General features: G+C 44.9%; 1 protein-coding gene and 1 pseudogene across 1 annotated transcript in view; both read right to left on the bottom strand.

The window, feature by feature from the left end:
• KCNK13 (potassium two pore domain channel subfamily K member 13) overlaps window positions 1-24,204 on the bottom strand; it is a 130,379-nt gene that overhangs the window by 81,191 nt on the left and 24,984 nt on the right. The gene's annotated exons all lie outside the window — the stretch shown is intronic.
• On the bottom strand, window positions 1,471-1,749 carry LOC108535895 (glutaredoxin-1 pseudogene; annotated as a pseudogene).

Here is a 24,204-nt window from a genome sequence, read left to right as displayed (position 1 = left end):
CGGGTGCGGTGGCTTACACCTGTAATCCCAGCACTTTAGGAGGCCGAGGCAGGTGAATCATGAGGTCAGGAGATCGAGACCATCCTGGCTAACATGATGAAACCCTGTCTCTACTAAAAAATGCAAAAAATTAGCCGGGCGTGGTGGCAGGCGCCTGTAGTCCCAGCTACTCGGGAGGCTGAGGCAGGAGAATGGTGTGAACCCAGGAGGCGGAGCTTGCAGTGAGCCAAGATGGTGCCACTGCACTCCAGCCTGGGCAACAGAGCGAGACTCCATCTAAAAAAAAAGAAAAAAAAAAAAAAGAAAGAAAAGGAAGTCCTGCATCCTGTACAACTTCCAAATGTCTCACTGGATATTTATATATACATGTCTGCATTTATCTGAGCTTAGAACCTAATTCTTTTTTTTTTTATCTATAGGTTTTTTTTATTAGAAAAGAAATTAAACATTCTTACTAGAGACTGAAGAAGGAAATTAACAATCTTACAATTATAGAACAGGCAAACTTCATGATAGGGGATTCTTAAGTTTTCAAAGCATTGGGGCCTCTTTCCCAGATACACTCTTGGGGTAGGGGGCTGTAAGTTTTCTCAGATGTTTTACATTTTGTGCTTTAATTTTTGCTGGTACTCTAAATCAAATAAATACACAGTGTTCAGGATTATATGGATGGCCATCTTAAATAACAGAGTGTCCCACATGACTATAGCCTCTGCACTTGTGCCTCTGATCCATGTGACAGCAAGACCAACTATGCTTAACTTTTCATATGATTTCTCCAGTTGGGTCCTGAGATCTTTCACAGAATCTTTCACAGAATTGTTGACCATTTCCTATGAGATCTGTGAGAGGACAAGGTGGACAGCACTGGCTCAGAGCAGTGATTCTCAAGGTGGGATGGGATGGTGTGGGGTTGAGTCTCTGGAGAGATGCATGTAGTTTGAAAGAACACATTCAAAATACCCACTGATTTCATAACACCAACTCCATAAAGTCAAGCAGAAAAATGACTTCAGCTAATAGGCAGTAGCAGAAAACCAACCATGGATTCATCATTGTAGAGAAGGAGTCTGTATAAACATAGTCGAAAAACACTGGCTTAGAGGCAGAGGCATGCCGAAACATGGAGAACAGTAAGAAACGCGTGCCAAAGAGAAAGAACAAGTGAGGGTCAGTGGGCGAATCCTAGACCAGAATGTGTCACAGTCTTCTGAAAACCAAGGAGCACATCAAGAAGAAAACCAAGATGGCCTGTCAACCTTCTTGGCCCCGTGGTTAAGAGCAAGTTGATCCACTCTTAAATACTGAGCCAAAAGAAGAAAAAAGCTGTTTGTGCCCCCCAAATTCATCCACCAGGAAGTGCTGTCATCATGTGCAATGCTATCCAGCTCTTGAGGAGGGAAGTCAGCGTGTGGCCTGCTCTGTAGTTACTGCAAAACTCCAATCTGCTTTAGTCGCATCAGCAGTTCCCTACTCTATTGCAATAATGACTAGATCACTGGATCTGCCTATACAATCTTTACCGATAAAGACTCGAGGTCCCGTTCTTGCTCCCGTGAGCTGTTCCAAATAATTTTGAATCTCATTAGTGCAGCTGGTGGCTGTGATATTGACAAATTCCAGAAGCCCTTGTTTGATGGGCAATTGACTGAGGATCTCTTGGGGCCTGCTGCAGAATGGGCAGGTGGGCTTGATGAACACAACCACCTTCCCAGCCTGGATTTTGCAGTTCACAGACTCTTGAGCCATGCCGACAGGCTGCGGTCTCCTGGGGAGGAATCCTCAGTTGCAGGTATTGCATGGGTATTGAGCCAAACCTAATTCTTGTTTTACAAATAAACGTACTCTTTGTTTTTTCACAATTTTAATGTTTACTGAAATTTCCAGGAAGGCAACTGCCCTGTAAGTTGAGGGAAGGTTCAACATGTATTTTTAAGAGTAACCAAATGTGCACCATCTCAGGCAATCAAAGTAATGCAGTGGTGTGCAGTACAGAGCACCGGTGTCAGCCTACCTGTAGGTACAAACACCTGAGCACTTCATTATAGTCAGACCCTAGCATTTATATATTGACATACTTTTTTTTTTTTTGAGATGGAGTCTCACTCTGTCACCCAGGCTGGAGTGCAGTGGCGCAATCTCAGCTCACTGCAACCTCTGCTTCCTGGATTCAAGCGATTCTCCTGCCTCAGCCTCCCAGAGTAGCTGGGACTACAGGCATGCACCACCACGCCCAGCTAATTTTTGTATTTTTAGTAGAGATGGGGTTTCACCATGTTGGCCAGGCTGGTCTGGAACTCCTGGCCTCAAACAATCCATGCGCCTTGGCCTCCCAAAGTGCTGGGATTACAGGTATGAGCCACTGCATCCGGCCCATATTATTTTACTATAAATGTTTTCTGTTGTTTATTCTTTTATAATTAGGGCAGTTTAATGTCTTTCTAAAATATATGTATAGTTTATCGTATCTATAAAATTTCATTTCAGGATAATAAATATTTACAAAATTTCATGACAGTATCATATATTTTTTTTTTTTTTTTTTGAGACGGAGTCTCGCTCTGTCGCCAGGCTCGGAGATGCAGGTGGCAGATCTGCGAGCTTACTGCAAGCTCCCGCCTCCGGGTTTACCGCCATTCTCGTCGCCTCAGCCTCTCATGTAGTCTGCGGACTCACAGGTGCCCGCCATCTCGCCCGGCTAATTTTTTGTATTTTTTTTAGTAGAGACGGGGTTTCACCTGTGTTAGCCAGGATGGCTCGATCCTCCTGACTCGTGATCCGCCCGTTCTTGGCCCTCCAACAGTGCTGGGATTACAGCTTGAGCCACGCGCCAGGCCGCCCGGCCAATTTTTTTTTTTTTTGAAGACATAGTCTCACTCTGTCATCCAGGGCGGAGTGCAGTGGCGAGATCTCGGCTCACTGCAAGCTCTGCTTCCTGAGTTCAAATGATTCTCATGTCTCAGCCTCCCGAGTAGCTGGAATTACAGGCATAAGCCACCATGCCTGGCTAATTTTTGTATTTTTAGTAGAGATAGGGTTTCACCATGTTGGCCAGGCTGGTCTCGAACTCCTGACCTCAGGTGATCCGCCCGCCTCAGTCTTCCAAAGTGCTGGTATTACAGGTGTGAGCCACTGTGCCCAGTACTTTTCTTATTTTGCATATTAGTATGTGATGTGGAAAACATTTCAGATGGTACAGTATGTCAAAATGAGATCTCTTCAGAAGTTCTGTGTTAACTCTGGGGCCTTGTGGCACCCAGCTCATAAATTTTTTTTTTTTTTTTTGACATAAAAAGGGAGTTGGCAGGATTTATAGGAGTTGAGCAAAACTATTCTGATTGAATCACCTCTTTTTCCAAAGGCCTTGAAACCCAGGGAGATGGACTGCCCAAGGTCACAGGGGTTAACTAGTGTCAGAAGAACCAGACACCCAAGAAGCTGACCCCAACCAAGACTTGGCCCCCTGCTACCAGCACTGCCGGCTCAGCCTGCCCAGGTCTCTGGAGGGCTCCTTGTCTCCACAGAAAACCTCCTTCTATGCCCCTGCTTTTGCCAAGGCCTGGACAACACTCATCATGCAGTCTTACTAGGAAGCACGAAACCTTTGCTGGACTGTTATTATTGTTAACCCAGGACCTTTTATTTCATATGCAGAAATTACAGCTATAAAATAAATGTGCCTGGCTCTCTTCGGACACAAATTGCTGCCTGTCCTTGTCTGTTTAGAGCTGGATTCAAGGGTCTTCAAGAAAAATGGCCAAAAGGAAAGAAAAAAAAAACAAAAAAACTTCCTTGATTTGGGGAGACAATGGATTTTGCAGTTAAAACTCAAAGCTTGGGACTCTAACCCATGAGTACCCTAGTACCCTCAACAACCACAACCCAAGGCCACTGGGTGGGTGGTACTTAGTTTGCATACACAGAATGTCCCCATCAACTGTATAAAAACTTGTGTTGCTCCAGTGTTGGTTGTTCTGTCACTTGATTTGTCCTGTATATTCAAGTCAAGGGACCCCGTTTTTCTCTAACATCTGTAATTTCAGGTAAGGACTCTAGAGGGAATAAGTGAGGTGAGGACCACTTCACCAAGGGGGTGAGAGAAGATCTCACGTCTTCAGGTGAGGCTGAAGATGGGGACCCCGTTTTATAAAAAGCTGAGAGAAGAAAAGGGCCTGAAGAAGAAAGGAGCTTGGACAATCAGGAGACAGGAGACCAGTGTGAATGAGAGACATGGTGCTGCTGAATGCTTTGGATGGATAGGTGGACCCAACCTCACCCTATTTATGTAACCCATTTACCTCACGTAGCAAAACGGAGTTGAAAAGTAGCTGATCCTGGCTGGTGGCTCATGCCTGTAATCCTAGCACTTTGGGAGGTTGAGGCGTGCAGACCACTGGAGGTCAGGAGTTTGAGACCAGCCTGGCCAACATGGTGAAACCCCATCTCTACTGAAAACAAAATTAGCCAGGCGTGGTGGTGCATGCCTGTAATCCCAGCTACTTGGGATGCTGAGGCAGGAGAATCGCTTGAACCTGGGAGGTGGAGTTTGCACTGAGCCAAGATCGCGCCACTGCACTCCAGCCTGGGTGACAGTGCGAGACTCTCAAAAAAAAAAAAAGAAAGAAAGAAAGAAAGAAAAGAAAAGAAAGTAGCTGATCCCAAGTTCAAGACAGTGACACCTCATAAGAAAAAGAACTCCCTGAGACTCTTCTACCTTCCTTGCCCAACCTGGATAGGATGGCATCTCCCTTGGGCTTAATCTGACCATCCCAGGAGGACACGTGGCCCGGGAGAGAAACAGAATGCACATCATCCTGTGAGACAATTCTGGCAGGATTCCTCAAGTGATCACGCAATGGCTTCAAAGACATAAAAGAGATACTATTGTCAAGCAAATCCCAAGAGTCCCCAAAGATAGGAATGCATGTGTGACAGGGACAAGGTGTCTTTTTGCCATCTGGGTGCTGCTGTGCCAAGAGAGAAAACTGTCTCCAGAGAACATGTTTTCAGTGAGGTTTCCAGAAACTCATCAAAGAATGGCCTATATGATCATAGATTTCAAAGAATCTCTGTGGAAATAATAAATGTTACTGTTTTAAGAGGGGGAAAGGGGTCTGGAGAGAAAGCCCAGAAACCACTCGGTTCCTGACACCCAACAAGAATGCAGGGAGGGGCCAAAAGGCATACGCAGGAGGAGGAGGCACTCAGGGCCATGCCAGGCTTTTATTCCTAGGTGTCCTTGAGGAAGAACAAGATTAGGAGGCTCGGCTGAGAAGAGAAAAATTCATGTCAAAGGAAAACTGAGTGGAGGAGCAAGATGAGTGAGTTGTCAGAAAAGGGGAAAGATCAGGAGAGAAAAAGAGACAAGAGAAGCTAACTCCTGCCCAACAGGAATGTGAAGAGGCAAAGACGGGGTCTTCAGGAAGCCTAGAGACTGATCTTACACATCTGGGTACCGCCTGTGCCTCATTGAGCTGCTGAGAATGGAAGCCGAAAAGGCAAAGTCTTTTAGGTAGGAGATGCACTTAGAGATCTCTGGTCCAGGAGAGAGAGAAACAACAACAAAAAACCTGTCTGGGCCTGGTGCAGTGACTCACACCTGTAATCCCAGCACTTTGGGAGGCCAAGGTGGACAGATCACCTGAGGTCAGGGGTTCGAGACCAGCCTGGTCAACATGGTGAAACACCGTCTCTACTAAAAATACAAAAATTAGCCGGGCATGGTGGTGGAAGTCTATAATCCCAGTTACTCAGGAGGCTGAGGCAGGAGAATTGCTTGAACTCGGGAGCCGGAGGTTGCAGTGAGCCGAGATCACGCCATTGCATTCTAGCCGACAAGAGCAAAACTCTGTCCCACAAGAAAAGAAAACCTGTCTGTCTCTCTGGGGTGGACAGGATGCTCTAGTTTTCATGTGTGTTTCAATCCCCAAAAATATCTGCATTATTTTTCATGGGAAAAGATCCTGGATAAAATAACTCAGATTGCCCTTAAAATCCCACAGATGCTGCCGAGGCTGCAGAGAAAAGGGAAAACTTATACACTGTTGGTGGGAATGTAAGTTATTTTGGCCACCGTCGAAAGAAGTTTGGAGATTCCTCAAAGAACTTAGAGTTACCATTTGATCCAGAAATCCTATTCCTAGGTATTACCAAAGGAAAATAGATCATTTTTCAAAAGAGATAAATGCACTTGTATGTTCCTCACTTTGCTAGTCACAATAACAAAGACATGGAATCAACCTAGGTGCCCATCAACAGTGGACTGGATTAAGACAATGTGGCATTATATATACATATACACCATGAAATACTATGCAGCCTTAAAAAAGGACAAAATCATGTCCTTTGCAGCAATGTGAATGGAGCTGGCAGTCATAATCCTAAGTGTATAACACAGGAACAGAAAACCAAATACTGCATGTTCTCACTTATAAGTGGGAGCTAAACATTGAGCATCCACAGACATAAACATGGGAATAACAGAAACTGCAGACTACTAGAGCAGGTCGGGAGGGAGGCATGGGTTGAAAAACTACCTATTGGGTACCACGCTTATTACCTGAGTACAATATACCCATGTAACAAACTTGCACATGTACCTCCTGTATCTAAAATAAAAGTTGGGGGGAAAAAAGTCCCAGAATGTTAACAGAACTAAAATTCCCCCAAATCTAATGTCTAATACCTTAGATGAAAGCTTGGCAACTCAACTGGAAGACAGCAACCCACAGGGAGACAAAAAGTCAGTGTTAATGTCTAAGCACAGCCATACTGACTGAGAAGCTCTGTGGAAAAGCACCACTTCCCAAAGGCTATAAGGAATCATGGGAGGAATTTCACAGTGGGTCGTGGGAGAGACTCTACTGTCAGTGTCATTGACTCCCAATAACCAGGAAGGAGACAGGAGAGAAGACAACATTCTGAAGGTGGCTGTGTAGGGCAGGGGTTGAGATGCTGGGCACTGGAGTCCAATCATCCAGGATCGAATCCTGCCTTTGCCACCCAGCATTGTGGCATAGGCAAGATTCTTACTTGATTCTTCTAAGCTTCCATTTTACATCAATTAATGAAGATACTATAGTTGATGGGAGAGTTATGAGCTGAATCTGCAGCCAGTGAACTTTCTGTATGCTGGCTGGTGTTGTTACCAGCTCTATATCACAGCTGTACATTCTACCTTAAAGGGAATTCCTGGAGCCCCTATAGATCTGGAGGAGTCCATTTCAATGGAGGGATTTCTTTTTTAAAATTTTTTATTTCCGGCCAGGTGCAGTGGCTCATGCTTATAATCCCAGCACTTTGGGAGGCCAAGGTGGGTGGATCACCTGAGGTCAGGAGCTTGAGACCAGCCTGGCCAACATGGAGAAACCCCGTCTCTACTAAAAATACAAAATTAGCCGGGTGTGGTAGCACATGCCTGTAATCCCAGCTACTTGGGAGGAGGCAGGAGAATCACTTGAACCTGGGAGGTGGAGGTTGCAGTGAGCCCAGATTATGCCACAGTACTTCAGCCTGAGCAACAAGAGCAAAACTCCGTTTCAAAAAATATATATATTTCCATAGGCTTTCGGGGGAAAGGTGGTATTTGGTTACATGAAAAGTTCTTTAGCGGTGACTTGTGAAGTTGTTTTTTTTTTTCTTTTGGAGAAGGAGTCTCACTCTGTCGCCCAGGCTGGAGTGCAGTGGTACGATCTTGGCTCACTGCAACCTCCACCTCCTGGGTTCAAGTGATTCTCCTGTCTCAGCCTCCCGAGTAGCTGGGATTACAGGAGTGCGCCACCACGCCCAGTTAATTTTTTTGTATTTTAGTAGAGACGGGGTTTCACCATGTTGCCTGGGGTGGTTTCAAACTCCTGAGCTTAGGCAATCCATCTGCCTCGGCCTCCCAAAGTGCTGGGATTACAGGCATGAGCCACCACGCTTGGCCAACTTGTGAGATTTTGGTGCACCCATCACCACAGCAGTATACACTGAACCCAATTTATAGTCTTGTATCCCTCTCCTGCAGTCCCACTCGATGGGAGAATTTCTGAATGTGGTGCCCCTGCCCCCTCGTCTAGGTATTGGTTTTGCCATACGAGGACAACACACAGGTCCGGGACAAGATATGAGTGGAGACGTGCTGGGACTTCAGATCAAGATTTCAGAGAAATCAAATCTCCTGCCCATCTGGTGCCAGAAGTGATTTCAGAGAGAGACTGAACAACAGGGGCAAAAAATGTATTTTGCGCCCACTGTGAAGCAGACGTGGTTCCAAACACCGGGCCTATGTCACCTGGTCTACTCCTCAGCACCACTCTCAGGTGTGACTGTTACCACCCCATGTCACAGACGGAGAAACTGAACAGGCGACTGAAGCACCTCGAATGACATAATTTCATCATCTACTGCAACCTCCTTAGTTGGAAAGCACGTGGAAGCATCCGCCTGATGCAAATATCTAGTAACACCTGTAACCCCAGCACTTTGGGAGGCTGAGGTGGGAGGATTGCTTGAGCCCTAGAGTTTGAGTATTAAAATTAATTTGCATATTCTGTGTTAGGAAGTACCGAGGGGCCAGAATAAAGTTTTCTGGAGTCAATCCCACTTTGGAGTTAATAGCATAGATAATCTACACCTGGATAATTAAGGTTTGGCCACAGAAAAAAATAACTCAATGAAACTAAAAATATCTTCATTTGGGAACCTTGATGTAAACAAGTGAGTTCATGTTTCCACCAAAGAAACTCTATAATAGGTGCTGTGGCTGCATTTTGGTGACCTGTTTATCACTGGCCAAGTCTCAAACCTCAGCAACGCTGGCCCTAATGACATCTAAACTGGAAGCTGATTCTGCGTGAAATTACATTCAACAAGCCACTTTCTGGCTGGTTCTGGTGACCTTGGGGACATGAGGCCTTCTTCTGCTTGCTGGAGAGAACATTGCCTACCTAATAGAAGAGGAAGGTCTAATCAGTCTCAAGGATGTTAGGCAGGCCTCAAAGTGTGAAGCAGTGGATTGAACAAAGGAAAGCAGTAATTTTATCAGATTAGTAGTGGCTATTTTTATAACTTTGATTTGTCCACGTGAAACAGTGGAATGATTCTGAAAAATAGTCTGAAGAGCTGCAACTTTTAAAATTGTATTTTAACTTTAAAATTGCATCTCAGCACTAGGTTGGTTGGTTGGTTTTTCCTGGGACGGGGCCTTGCTTTGTCGCCCAGGCTGGAGTGCAAGGGCATGATCACATCTTATGCAGCCTGCAACTCTTGGGCTCAAGTGATCCTTCCACCTCAGCCTCTCGAGCAGCTGGGACCACAGGTGTGTGCCACCATGCCCGGCCAATTGTTTTATTTATTTGTAGAGACAGAGTTTCACTATGTTGCCCAGGCTGGTCTCTGGCTTGTGATGGGAAGGGCAGGAGCAAGCTGAGCCTTAGGTGCAAATAGAACAGCAGCTTCAGAAGAATCCAGAGCTGCATGGTTAGTTGGGTTCTTAGTCTTCATCAGGGAAGGAAATGTGAGTTTTGTGTGTATGTCAAAGCCAAATAAGCACAAATTTGGGACGGTCTGCCCTGCTTTTTGCCTGCCCTGGAAGGAAAAATTATGTTGGTTTGGTATGAGAAAGGATGTGGCTTTGGGACCCTCCCCCTCGAGCAGAGGTCCCAGATCCTTGTGAAGAATGCTGTGAACATCTCACCCACCTATTGTTTCTTTATCTGCTGTACGACGGTCAGGTTGTCACGGCTGTTGGCGTGCTGCTTCAAGTTATGCAGGGTTTACTTTGCTGTGCAATCGCAATGACTTTCATCCTCAATATTTGCCTAAACAATCAGCACTTTTCTCCCTAGTTGTCCCAAATGGGAAGCTTGATGCTATATATACAGCCAATTGTTGAGCCAGAAACACCTTTCTAATAACTCACTCTAGGGATAAATCAATCCTCAATCTCCTGGAGCCAAATCTATGAGCATTCTATTTTTTCCTGGAATTTTTCATATACTCAACTTGTAGAAAAAAGAGATAATTAACAAGAAACAAGATGCGGCAGTTTATTTAGGACACTTACAAAGCCACCAAGGGGTATCTTGAATAAGGGTGAAGAGTTCCATGTCGGACAGCCTCTATACCTGCAGTTGCTCCTAACAATGTCAGAGGCAATGCACAGTCCTGAACTTTCCTCACATGAAAGTTCAACAGCACTGAGAAAACTCTACTTACTGAGAAAGCAGAGTGGACTAACATATTTAAAAATATCATCTCAACTATGTTACAACCATATACACAGTGTTTGGGAAGAATCGCACAAAAACATAAGTGGTCATTCTGAATAGTAGGTGATTTTGTTCTTTTTTTTTTTTTTAATAGAGACGGAGTCTTGCTCTGCCGCCCAGGCTTGAGTGCAGGCGCGATCTCGGCTCACTGCAAACTCCGCCTCCTGGGTTCAAGCAATTCTCTGCCTCAGCCTCCCAAGTAGCTGGAAATATAAGCAACTGCCAACACGCCTGGCTAATTTTTGTATGTTTAGTAGAGATGGGGTTTCACCATCTTGGCCAGACTGGTCTTGAACTCCTGGTCTCATGATCCACCTGCCTCGGCCTCCCAAAGTGCTGGGATTATAGGCATGAGCCACCGCGCCCGGCCTTGTTCTTTAATTTCAAAGGTAAATACAGAGTTATTTTCTAAAGATTCGCAGTAGAATCCTAGTAGTCCTTGGTAATGAGAGAGAAATCAATTAAGGGGGACAATCCCATCCCCAATGCAATGTAGATGGGGTTTTCTTTCTTTTTTTTTTTTTGAGACCGCGTCTCACTCAGTTGCCCAGGCTGGAGTGCAGTGGCATGATCTCGGCTCACTGCAACCTCCACCTCCCAGGTTCAAGCGATTCTCTTGCCTCAGCCTCCCAAGTGGCAGGGATTACAGGTGCCTGTCACCATGCCTGGCTAATTTTTGTATTTTTAGTAAAGGTGGAGTTTCACCATGTTGGCCAAGCCAGTCTCGAACTCCTGACCTCAGGTGATCCACCCGCCTCGGCCTCCCAAAGTGCTGGGATTACAGGCGTGAGCCGCCGTGCCCAGCTGCAGGTGGGGTTTTCATGGTCTCCAGAAGGGCTTTCTCTGTGATGTGACCACACTGACCTTCAGCCTGGGTGGTCATGTGCTTAATACTGCTATATAAATTATAGCACTTCAAAACTTTAACTTAACTTCACCCTAAGCAATGAGAGCCAAGAAATCAGAGTATTTTTGTGTGCCATTTAAATAAACAAAAATTGAAATAAATAATAAATGCCAATGAAATAGCCATTAATAAAATACACTGTCTTCCATGTGTTACCTGAAATGATGTGTGACCCCCATGGTACTTGGGAACAACCAGGTTTTCTGAATTCACATTTTAAAGTCTATGAACCCGTAGGTGAGTGTGTGACACGTGGAGCATAGAGACAGACACATGAGGCAGATGCATGAGATGCCGGCCCAGAGACAGACAGAGTCATCCCCTCCCCAGGAGGGAAGTTTCTGCCCTGGAACACTGAGAAAGAGAGAAAGAGCTGGATCCTTGTGACGAATTCTCCTTGTTTGCTTATGTTAGTTTGAGTAGGACTGGATTTAAAGAGTCCCATTCTTTCTGGGCGCAGCGGCTGATGCCTGTAATCCCAGCACTTTGGGAGGCTGAGACCTGCAGATCACGAAGTCAGGAGATGGAGACCATCCTGGTTAACACGGTGAAACCCTGTCTCTACCAAAAATACAAAAAATTAGCCGGGTGTGGTGGTGGGCACCTGTAGTCCCAGCTACTCAGGAGGCTGAGGCAGGAGAATGGCATGAACCTGGGAGGTGGAGATTACAGTGCGCCGAGATCACGCCACTGCACTCTAACCTGGCGACAGAGCAAGACTCTCTCTCAAAAAAAAAAAAAGAAAAAAGAAAAAAAAGAGTCCCATTTCCCCTTCCTCTGCCCCTCATTATACACTCATTACTAATGGCTAATAACTGGATGAGAGATACATAGGGGTTCCTATACCCTATTCCTTTTTCTAAAGAGGAACGGTTTATTGCGATTGTCTTGTTTTTCTTCCAGTATTGTATACTGGGCGTGTTGTGCATGGTTTAATCTGATTGCTTAGTCCACAAATGGCAGCTGGTGAGCATTCATATCTGGGGAACATGAGCTTCTGTGTGCTGCAGCTCCACAGGACTTTGAATATTCTGCCATCAGGGATGGGGAATACAGCTTGTGGCAGTCAATGAGACGGCTGGTGCTATTGTTTGGCTATGGTTTGAATATGTCCCCACCAAAATTCATGCTGAAATTTGATCTCCAATGTGGTGGCGGTGGAAGGTGGGGCCTAGAGGGAGGTGTTGGGGTCATGGGGGCAGATCCCTCGTGAATGGCTTGGTGTCATTCTTGTGGCATTGAGTGAGTTCTCGCTTTGGTGAGACTGGATTAGTTTCCATGGGAATGGATCAGTTCCCTTGACAGTGGGTTGTTATAAAGCCAGAATGCCCCCGGGTTCATGCCTGTCTGCTTCCCCTTTAACCTTCTCCACCCTGTTAAGGTTCAGCATGGGAAGCCCTTGCCAGGAGCCAGGGTCCCGCTCTTGAACTTCCAGCCTGCAGAACTATGAACTAAAGAAACCTCTTTTCTTTACAAATTACCCAGGCTCAGGTATTCTGTTATAGCAACACAAGACGAACTAAGACAGCTGGTTCTATTGGGCAGAGGCATCTCTGGGTGTATAGGAAGGAGGGTTTATGCTAAGAGGTAGAACAAAATACAGAAAACAAGGTTTGGGTTTCATCTCCTGCTCCCCTTCACTGAGGCAGCCATGTTTGTGCTGCTGGATCCAAGTCCCCAATATTCACCTGACTGGACAAGGGATAAACACCTGACCCCCACATTTGGCCAATCAGATTCTCTCAGGAATGTAACTTGGGATTAAGAAACAGTAGGCAGTCATCGTTAGTTGTTTCAACTGAGGCGACAAAAACTCAGGGCTGAGGGGTGGCTATCAACAGCCAAGAATGGGAAGAAGCAGAAAGTAGAAGTCAAAAGCAAAAGAAAGAGAGAAGCAAAGAAAAGAACCTGAGAAAATGGCCGCCAATTCTTGCTGATTTTCCACTTTCTGGCCTAGCACTGTTGTAAGTCTCAAATTTGCTTTCTGCCCTGCAGTTCCATGAACTACCCCTGTATGTATCCTTACAATACAATCTACAATTTGTCTTGAGCTGATTCAAGTTAGTTCCTAATATTTGCAAGCAGAATGGTCTTGACTAAGATAATACAGAAAACATGGTCATACATACTGCTAATAAAATTGTTCCTAGTTTTTACAATATAATAATTAATTTTGTTGTATTTTGCAAAGATGACTAAGAATTCAGGCATCTCACCATCTGTGATATTGTAAAATACATATTTGGTCTTTATCCCTGGTTCCTGATGTATAGCTCCTAAAATCTGTAGATTCTCTGATGTGATGTCTTTTTGTATATTAATGAGTTGACTGTTGACTGGCAGCCCTTAGGTAGTTTCAGAATGGGGCTGGTCACCAGAAAGACCAAGGCATGATTAGAGAGTTGGGACTTATAGCCCCACACTGCAACCTCCAGGGAGGGGAGAGGAGCTGAAGGCTGAGTTGATCACCAATGGCCAATGGTTTAATCAATCATATCTATATAATAAAATCTCTATAAAAACCCAAAGGGATAAGGTTTGGAGAGCTTCCAGATAGCTGAACACATGGACGTTCCTGGAGGGTGGCTCACCCCAGAGAGGGTTTGGAAGCTCCACACCTCTTCCTATAGGTGTTATCCTATGCATCTCTTCATCTGTATCCTTTGTAATATCCTCTATAGTAAACCAGTAAACTGAAGTGTTTCCCTGAGTTCTGTGAGCCACTCTAGTAAAGTAAGCAAACCCAAGGAGGGAGTTGTGGGACCTGATTTACTGCCAGTCAGTCAGAAGCACAGGTCAAATATGGAGCCTGCAACTGACAGCTGAGGGTGGGGGGCAGATTAGGGACTGAGCCTTCGACCTGTGAGATCTGACTCTATCTCCAGATAGATTGTGTCAGAATTGAACTGAATTAGAAGACATCCAGATGGTGTTTGCTGCAGAGGACACCAGCTTGCTTGATATGTAGGATAATACCCTGCCCCTGAAGTGTGGACCGAGTCTTGTCTCCTTCGAGTCGACCGGAGCTAGGACTTGAGTTGACGTGAGCTAGGACTTGATCTGTTTTAGCCCCAGGAAGAGGAAGCAAGTTAAGCAAGTACTCCATTTGGTCACAGAAGCCTTCTGTGTTGATCGTTGTTGAGTGAGAGAATAGAAAAAAACCAACCAGCCTAAGTTTTTCCACTCTTAGACCATCTGAACAAGTTTGAGAATAATGCTCTAACTTACTGGGAAAAAAGAAAAAAGAGGCCCTTCTGGGGTCTTCACCCAAACACATCTGGAAAAAAAATAAGATAGCTGATTAGAAGCAGCAGAAGATATGTTGACTGTAACACTGAGTTTCAAGGAAGAGCAAAAATCAGAATCACTTTAGGAAGTTTTGGTGTTTGTTTCAAATGGCGCTACCAACCCTCTACCTCAGAACTACTGAATCAAAAGCTGAGTCAAGTAATCGAGGCAGTTATACATTTTTTTTAGTTTCCTAGGAGATCGTGCTGTGCACCCCTGTTAGAGCCACTTGATCTCAGTACAAAGGGACATCTAAGAAAAGAAAGGACTCTAGATATCACAGATTAATGTAGGGACAAATAAAGCTAGCCACAGTGGTTCCTTGATGGTGTTGCCTTTTTTGACAGAAACGCTGTGATTCTCTGCCCATAAAGATGAACTTCAAACATCCGAAAGGGCTTAAATTATATTTGGCACACATTTTCTGAAGAGGCGGGGTAACACGTAATCCATTTATTTTAAATGCGTTCACCAAAATGGTTAAGATAAAAACAATTTGGGACAAACACAATTCTAGACAAAACTTTAATTCTTAGAAAAGTCCCTGGTAGGCCGGACACAGTGGCTCCTGCCTGTAATCCCAGCAGCACTTTGGGAGGCCGAGGCAGGTGGATCATGAGGTCAGGAGATCGAGACCATCCTGGCTGACACGGTGAAACCCTGTCTCTACTAAAATACAAAAAATTAGCCAGGCGTGGTGGCGGGTGCCTGTAGTCCCAGCTACTCGGGAGGCTTAGGCAGGAGAATGGCATGAACCCAGGAGGTGGAGCTTGCAGTGAGCCGAGATTGCGCCACTGCACTCCAGCCTGGGCAACAGAGCGAGACTCTGTCTCGAAAAAAAAGAAAAAAGAAAAAGAAAAGTCCCTGATAATGAAGACCATCATCCTCCAGGTGCCAAATAAACCCAGTGGTGCGGTGCTGCCCCTGAAATGTGGACTGAGTCTTGTCTCCTTCGAGTTGACTGGAGCTAGGACTTGAGTTGACGTGAGCTAGGACTTGATCTGTTTTAGCCACAGGAAGAGGAAGCAAGTTAAGCAAATACTCCATACTCTGATGTTGACTCATAGATTACAAGAAATAGAATCAGTTTCATTATGGAAATCAAGCCCTTTGTATTTGCCTCACTGGTGAAAATTCAGTTGAACAAACACTAGACAAGTGTTATGGCTGGCTCATAGTACTTCTGGCTGTCAGAAGAAACAATTACTTTGGGAGGTCATGTGAATACCTGGTTCCCATTCAGTGGAGACAATGCAAGTACATTACAGTCAAAGCATATGGGATGTAGTTTCCATTGATTCATCTACTCAGGAAATATTTACTGAGGCCTATGGCATGCCAGCCCTGTGCAAGGTGTAGACACGCACAGGGGAATGAGATAGAGACAGACAAGTAGCTCCTGGTTCCATGCAGATAACACGACCTCAGAGATGTCTGTCTCACCATTCTCCATGGAGTGAAAGCTCAAGCAGAAGTTAAGAGATCTGATGTCTTGAGAGAAAGAGGCCAGAGGTGGAAAATGGCACCCCCCCAAATCCCATTAAAACAAATCCCAATACGGCAAGCCAATTATATAATAAATAAGTATTACCAAATGCTAGGCACTTATTCAGTTACAGAATAAGCACATTCAAGGCAATCCAAATATCAAGAAAGACTTAAGACTGTATTCCAGAGTTCCAGGAATGAGGATCTGACATAAATCTCCACCCATGAATAAGGAAACTTTAGAATGCTCGGGAAGGATGGCTGGGAGGGATGCCACCCTATAGAACTGAGACAGCCCATAATGTTCTCTGCAAGTGAATGGAAGACAGAGAATCTCCACAGGAAACCTCAAATAACCCCAACCACCATCTGCTCTCCATGGGGGCCCCTTCAGCCCTTTTGCAACATTTCCACTTCATCTAATTTAGGCTGGGCACGCTGGGGAGGACCAGGGGTGCCTTGGAATATAGCATCAAAAGCATCCATCCTGCTTCCTGACTTGCCCTAGATTTGTTTAAAATCTGGAGGTGGCAAAGAGAAATTAGGGCAATAGTAACAGGCTTTTATTCAGAAAACTATCAAGGAAGAATAAAATCAAGTGGAAATGGGACTGACTCCATCTCCAACAGATATTATTGCAAGTTACTTTTCTTCATCAGTGCTGGGAGAACAATAGCAATTCTACACCATGTGTTTGGGGAACGTTCTGCTCAACTAGTTAATTAATTCACAATATAATCTGAGGCTTTGAGGGTGACACAGACATCTAGAAGGAGGTGGGCCCTGGAGCCAGGCGGATCTGCCTCTCTTTCTGCTGGCTGTGCAGTGAGGAGCAAATTTCCTGTCTCAGTTTCCTCATCTCGCATGGAATGTTGTTGTGAGGATCCAATGAGATGATGCACTTACATTAGCACTTGGTACAGTGTCTGGCTCAACACATTTAATTACTGGAATTGGCACCCCTATTTAGAGTGTCTGCCCCACACCCAGAGGAAGCTTAGCATCTACTGCAAATTAAGGGTCTAATAAATGGTGGGTGTCTCCCTTGCCTGTTTCTGAGTATCATGATGCTTTTTTTTTTTTTTAAGACAGGGTCTCACTCTGTCACCCAGGCTAGAGTGCAGTGGTGTGATCATGGCTCACTGCAGCCTCGACGTCCTGGGCTCAAGCAAACCTCCCATTTCAGCCTCCTGAGTAGCTGGGACTACAGGCATGCACCATCACGCCCAGCTAATTGTTTAGTTTTGGCAGAGATGAGGTCTTGCTCTGTTGCCCAGGCTGGTCTCAAACTCCTCCCGCCTTGGCCTCCCAAAGTGTTGGGATTACAGGCATTAGCCACCAAGCCTGGCCTTGTGATGCTTCTTTAAAGGCAGAGAAATAAAAACACTCAATTCTGAAAAGCTGGTCTTCTGTATCTTTTGATCCCACCCACCCTCTTAATCACTAGAGGGCTTTCCTGCTCCTCCAAAATGCTCCCTTTGACCTCTGTCCTCCACGTTTCCTTATCTCTTGCCCGCAAACCTCAGTGTTGTTCCCTCTTTTTAACTGTGCCCTTACTGTATCTGTGTTTCATAACCTACATTTTCCCCATGACAAAGTCTCTCCTCTTTTCATTGAGTATCAATTTTTAGAAAGAAAAAACTGCATGGATGGATGTGTTTTAGCAGTGGGTTTCTCTCTGCCTCCCAATCAACACAGAGTTGTTCACAGAGGAGTCACTAAAAATGTTTTGCAAGGTTAATGTCTGCAAGAAGTGTCTTTAAGAATGGAGCTCCCAGTTGGGTGCAGTGGCTCACACCTATAATCCCAGCACTTTGGGAGGCCGAAGTGGGCAGATCACGAGGTCAGGAGATTGAGACCATCCTGGCTAACATGGTGAAACCCCGTCTCTACTAAAAATACAAAAAATTAGCCGGGTGTGGTGACGGGCACCTGTAGTCCCAGCTACTTGAGAGGCTAAGGCAGGAGAATGGCGTGAACCCGGGAGGCGGAGCTTGCAGTGAGCCAAGATCGTGCCACTGCACTCCAGAGTGCAACAGAGTGAGACTCTGTCTCAAAAAAAAAAAAAAAAAAAAAAAAGAATAGAGCTCTCTTTCCCAAAATGAAATTGATTTTATTCTTAAATAACAGTATCCTTGCCAATGTTTAGGTAAGTACATGATAACGCAATTCTTAACATACCTACCACTGCTTTTCTGATGGTCTGTTTCTCCCCTGCCAGCCCTGGTAACTCCAGGACTCTCTCCATAGACTCTGTTTCAAACCTCACTTCCTAAATCACCTTCAGGAGCACTCTACCCCACTGAGAACAGGGTATTGACGTGTCTTTTACCCTCCACGCGTCACTGTCTGCATGGAACTCATAAATAATGAGGCCTCTGGCATGCCCAGTGTTCCGCATTCCAGGTTTAAGAGCAGTCTTCCCCCCAGAAACAGGCTTTTGGGCATTATCCAAAATCAACATGGATGGTATCCAACAAGACCTTAGAGATGCTATTTTTCTTTGACTGTGCTGCGTCAACTGCCTACTGTATAGGACTTGATACATTTTTAATGACTGTACTGAGTTTCCTCTGAACTTGTCACTTTTCACCATTTCCAGTTAGTGGGTCTTAATTTCCCATAGGAAAACCTTTAGCCAGCCATAGAGTTCATTCTTTACTGGTTCGATTCTCATTAATTAAATATCCTACGTGGAAAAGCTCTTGAGCCTACTGATTTGGGACACCCAGAGGCAAATCAACAAGAATGGAATAAAATCGGCCGGGCGCGGTGGCTCAAGCCTGTAATGCCAGCACTTCAGGAGGCTGAGACGGGCGGATCATGAGGTCAGATCAAGACCATCCTGGTTAACATGGTGAAACTCCGTCTCTACTAAAAATACGAAAAACTAGCTGGGTGTGGTGGCAGGCACCTGTGGTCCCAGCTACTGGGGAGGCTGAGGCAGGAGAATGGCGTAAACCGGGGAGGCGGAGCTTGCAGTGAGCCAAGATCGCGCCCACTGCACTCCAGCCTGGGGGACAGAGCGAGACTCTGTCTCAAAAAAAAAAAAAGAATGGAATAAAATCTCCATGTACCCCATCAGGAAAACTTTGACTGCTCCATGATCAAACTGGATACAATTTAAAATAATAATTTCATGTGGGGCCCTCTAACTCTTTCTTGGGATTCTGATTAAAAATCTAGGTGACAAGATCACTTGGTTCATATATCTCAGAGATAAGAGGAACCTCAGCACTTGAGCCAAGGGACAGGAAAGAGGTCAAACACAGAGATGAATGGCAGGTGGCAGTCAGCCTAGGTGGGTGGGACCAGAAGCACTGAGCTCCCTGTTATTAGTCTGCTTTCATGCCGCTGATAAAGACATACCTGAGACTGGAAAAAATGGACTTTAATGGACTTATAGTCCAAAAATGGAGCTTTAACGGACTTATAGTTCCACATGGCTGGGAAGGCCTCACAATCACAGCAGAGGGCAAGGAGGAGCAAGTCATGCCCTACATGGATGGCGGCAGGCAAAGAGAGCTTATGAAGGGAAACTCCTGTTTTTAAAACCACCAGATCTCATGAGACTCATTCACTATCATGAGAACATCATGGGAAAACCCACCCCATGATTCAACTACCTCCCACTGGGTTCCTCCTACGACATGTGGGAATTGTGGGAGTTACAATTCAAGATGAGATTTGGGTGGGGACACAGCCAAACCATATCATTCCACCCTGGCCCCCTCAAATCTCATGTTCTCACATTTTGAAACCAATCATGCCTTGCCAACAGTCCTCCAAAATCTTAACTCATTTCAGCAGTAACCCAAAAGTCTACAGTCCAACGTCTCATCTCAGACAAGGCAAGTCCCTTCTGCCTATAAGCCTGTAAAATCAAAAGCAAGTTAGTTACTTCCTAAATACAATGGGGGTTCAGGCATTGGATAGTCCCACTCCAAATGGGAGAAAGTGGCCAAAACAAAGGGGCTACAGGCTCCAGGCAAGTGTGAAATCCAGCAGGGAAGTCCAATCTTAGAGCTCCAAAATGATCTCCTTTGGCTCCATGTCTTGCATCCAGGTCATGCTGATGCAAGAGGTGGGTTCCCATGATCTTGGGAAGCTCTGTCCCATGGCTTTGCAGGACACAGCCTCCCTCCCGGATGCTTTAATGGCTGGTATTTTCTGTGGCTTCTCCAGGCACATGGTGCAAGCTGTCGATGGATTGACCATTCTGGGGTCTGGAGGACAGTGGCTCTCTTCTCATAGCTCTGCTAGGTGGTGCCCTAGTAGGGACTCTTTGTAGGGGCTCCAACCCCACATTTCCCTTCTGTGCTAACCTAGCAGAGGTTCTCCATGAGAGCCCCACCCCTTCAAGCAAACTTCTGCCTGGACATCCAGGCATTTCCATACATCCTCTGAAATCTAGGCAGAAGTTCTCACACCTCAATTCTTGACTTCTGTGCACCTGCAGGCTCAACACCACATGGAAGCTACCAAGGCTTGGGGCTTCCACCCTCTGAAGCCACAGCCTGAGCTGTACCTTGGCCCCTTTTAGTCATGGCTGGATTGGCTAAGACACAGGACATCAAATCCTTAGGCTTCACACAGCATGGGGACCCTGGGCCTGGCCCACAAAACCATTATTTTCTTAGGCCTCCAGACCTGTGATGGGAGGGGCTACAGCAAAGACCTCTGACATGCCCTGGAGATATTTTCCCCATTGTCTTGGGGATTAACATTTGGCTCCTTGTTACTTATGCCAATTTCCACAGCCAGCTTGAATTTCTCCTCAGAAGATGGGATTTTCTTTTCTATCGTATTGTCAGGCTGTAAATTTTCCAAACTTTATGCTCTATTTCCCTTATAAAACTGAATGCCTTTAGCAGCACCTTTAATAGTACCTCTTGAATGCCTTGTTGCTTAGAGATTTCTTCTGCCAAATACCCTAAATCATCTCTCTCAAGTTCAAAGTTTCACAAATCTCTAGGCAGGAGCAAAATGCCTTGAGTCTCTTTTCTAAAACATAACCAGAGTCACCTTTGATCCAGTTTCCAACAAGTTCCTCATCTCTGAGACCACCTCAGCCTGGACCTTATTGTTCATATCACTATCAGCATTTTTGTCCAAGCCATTCAACAAGCCTCTAGGAAGTTCCAAACTTTCCCACATTTTCCTATCTTTTTCTGAGCCCTCCAAACTGTTCCAACCTCTGCCTGTTACCCAGTTCCAAGGTCATTTCCACATTTTCAAGTATCTTTTCAGCAACGCCCCACTCTACTGGTACTAATTTACTCTATTAGTCTGTTTTCACATTGCTGATAAAGACATATCCAAGACTGAAAAGAGAAGAAAAAGAGGTTTAATGGACTTACGTTCCACATGGCTGGGGTGGTGGGGGTGGCCTTACAATCATGGCAGAAGACAAGGAGGAGCAAGTCACATCTTACATGGATGCCAGCAGGCAAAGAGAGCTTGTGTAGGGAAACCCTCGTTTTTGAAACCATCAGATCTCATGAGACTCATTCTGTATCATGAGAACAGCGCAGGAAAGACTCAACCCCATAATTCAATCACCTCCCACCAGGTTCCTTCCATGACACGCGGAAACTGTAGGAGTTACAATTCAAGATGAGATTTGGGTGGGGTCAGAGCCAAACCATATCACTCCCCAAAAGGATCATCTGTAGCTCCTCTTCAGTGAATGGCTGGCACAGAGGAACGTGGGCCTGACATTGCCAGATTTTTCATTTTCCCAAGAGAAATCAGAGATCTATATTTCGACTGGGAAATCTGACATTGAAAAGTTGTCAGTGAATTCAGGTTTTCTCAAGCACTCTGAGGTCCACAGCAGTGAGGTGGAGGTGGCTGGGAAAGGCACCTGAGAACTGACTGTGCCCATCTCTTCTTTATTCTGCCTTCTGCCTTCAAGGGACTTCACTTTAGTGGCTTGAAATCAGCCATTGTGGGAATATTTACACCACAGAAATAGGCAAATGCTATGAATCAGAGCTTTTTTTTTTTTTCTTTTTTTTTTTTTAAGGTTGTTGTTAAACATTTACCAACTCATCAACATCTGTGGACCTAATAAAGTGTGTTGCCTTTGGTCCAAGGCCAGTGGCAATTTCTAATTTAAACTTAAGCAAGAAGCCAGCCTGGGCAACATGGTGAAACCCTGTCTCTACTAAAAATACAAAAATTAGCCGGGCATGGTGGCAACACACCTGTAATCCCAGTTACCCGGGAGGTTGAGGTGTAAGAACCACTTGAACCCAGGAGATGGAGGTTGCAGTGAGCTGAGATCACACCACTGCACTCCAGCCTGGGTAATAGAGCGAGACTCTGTCTCGAAAAATAAAAAAATAAAAAAATAAATAAGTAAACTTAAGCAAGAAGTAGCATTGAATCACCATGAAGCAATATTATATATTCCAAAATCAGCATTTACAGCCAAGTACACATGGCATGCTGAAACCACGTACACATGGCATGCTGAAACCACAGGGTAGGGGGTGGGCTAAGCACCAGAAGGACATCATCACTAGCTGAGAAGGCAGAGACAAGGGAGCAGGGTGGGAACTCTGAACAAAGTCTCCTACACTGTACAAAAGGTGCTCTATAAATAGGACATTTCCAAATGCTGGCTTCTTCCTTCACTGCTCTAAGGGACTGTGGTAAATTATGCTGCCAATGACGACCCTCAGCACCTGGCAACATCCTGAAATGGTTTCTGAATCATCACAAACAGCTGAGATTATGCACAGTGATTGAGCAACGAGAGTGTTTCAAGTCCGTTTTCAAACAACTGCAAGTGGATGAATGCCCTATCATGAGAAGCAGGGATGGAGGCAGTGGCAGGTTCCCTTTTTCCCTTCATTCAAAACCAGCCTAACCTTGGTCTGGTTCTCAATTCCTGTTTTCTGCTAACCAGAGCCTTCAGCAGTCTGGGGAAGTATATTGGTCTTAGAATAATTTATTTTTAATGAATGAAATAAAATGTATAAAATTACAAAAGCCGCCATATTAAAACACAGTTACTAAACAATGAAACAAATGTGGGACACATTAAATGTGCTCTCTTATTAAATCATGAAATAATAGCTTGGCTGAGGTGGTTCTTGCCTGTACTCCCAGCACTTTGAAAGGCTGAGGCAGGCAGATTACTTGAGCCCAGGAGTTTGAGACCAGCCTGGGCAACATAGTGAGACCCAATCTCAGTTTAAAAAATATACATACATATATATATAAAGTGAAATAACAGAATTAAGGCTAATAACCACCATGATTTTAAGGTAGTGGTGAGGGTGAAGGATAAGGAATCTGCCCTCACTGTCAGGTGGAGGGAATGGATCTGTGATTTCACTGGTGCCAAAGCTACAGGCCCTGCTCATCCTGTGTCAGGGTTGTTACCTACATTCATCATTCATCACTGGAAGACATGCTCAAGGTTAATCCGTCAGGGGTTAGTTGGATGCCAGTAAATATAAAGATGGAATTATTTTACCATCTACATTTACAGATGCTCTGAATTCTATCCATGGGCCTGGCTTAAGAACTCCTGCAGTCAGATTGGGCCAATAGTAAGAACTCAATACATTCTGACTGAACCAAACTGAGCTTTACATTTGATATGGGATGAGTGCTGGGTGTGGTTCTAAGGAGAAAAGCAGGGAGGAGAGACACCGTTCAAACCCAGCATGGGACACCCAGACGTCTTCCTTAGTATATAACCTGGCAGCCCTGTTTCTTCAAAACAATACCCTGCAAAATATATTCATCAGTAACATCAAATAAAACACAAAAGCATCCACTGATGGCAAAAAGAAATAGTGAACTGGAGCCATAGGTTTTATTTCAGTTTTCACTAGAATTTTGACTATCTTGGCAGCTACCCACTACTTCTCCCAGTTTAAATCATGGCTGAACAAAGTTTGAAACAAAGTTTTACCACCTACTAGCTGAGTGGCTTTGGGCAAGCTATGTAACCTCTGTGCTTCAGTTTTCTCACCTACAGAATGGGGGAAAATAATAGTCCTACCTCATAGGATGAAAGTTTATCTATGTAGAGCTCTTTGTATAGTACCACAGGAGAGGAAAAATATACTCTATGTTAGCAGTGAGAATAAGATTATTGCAAATTAGCTATCAATATTTAAATTTAAAAATTCTCCAAAACTTGGCAGCACCTATAAAATATTTACAATTCAAATATTACAATGAAAATATGGTTTGTAAAGCAGTTGTGCTAACAAATAATTAGGAACAACCTATGTCTTACAATAG

Source organism: Rhinopithecus bieti, unplaced genomic scaffold, assembly GCF_001698545.2.
Source record: "Rhinopithecus bieti isolate Rb0 unplaced genomic scaffold, ASM169854v2 scaffold_12086, whole genome shotgun sequence".
NCBI classification, from domain to species: domain Eukaryota; kingdom Metazoa; phylum Chordata; class Mammalia; order Primates; family Cercopithecidae; genus Rhinopithecus; species Rhinopithecus bieti.
The sequence above is the reverse complement of the archived record's forward strand: the minus strand, read 5'-3'. Positions and strand labels throughout refer to the sequence as shown.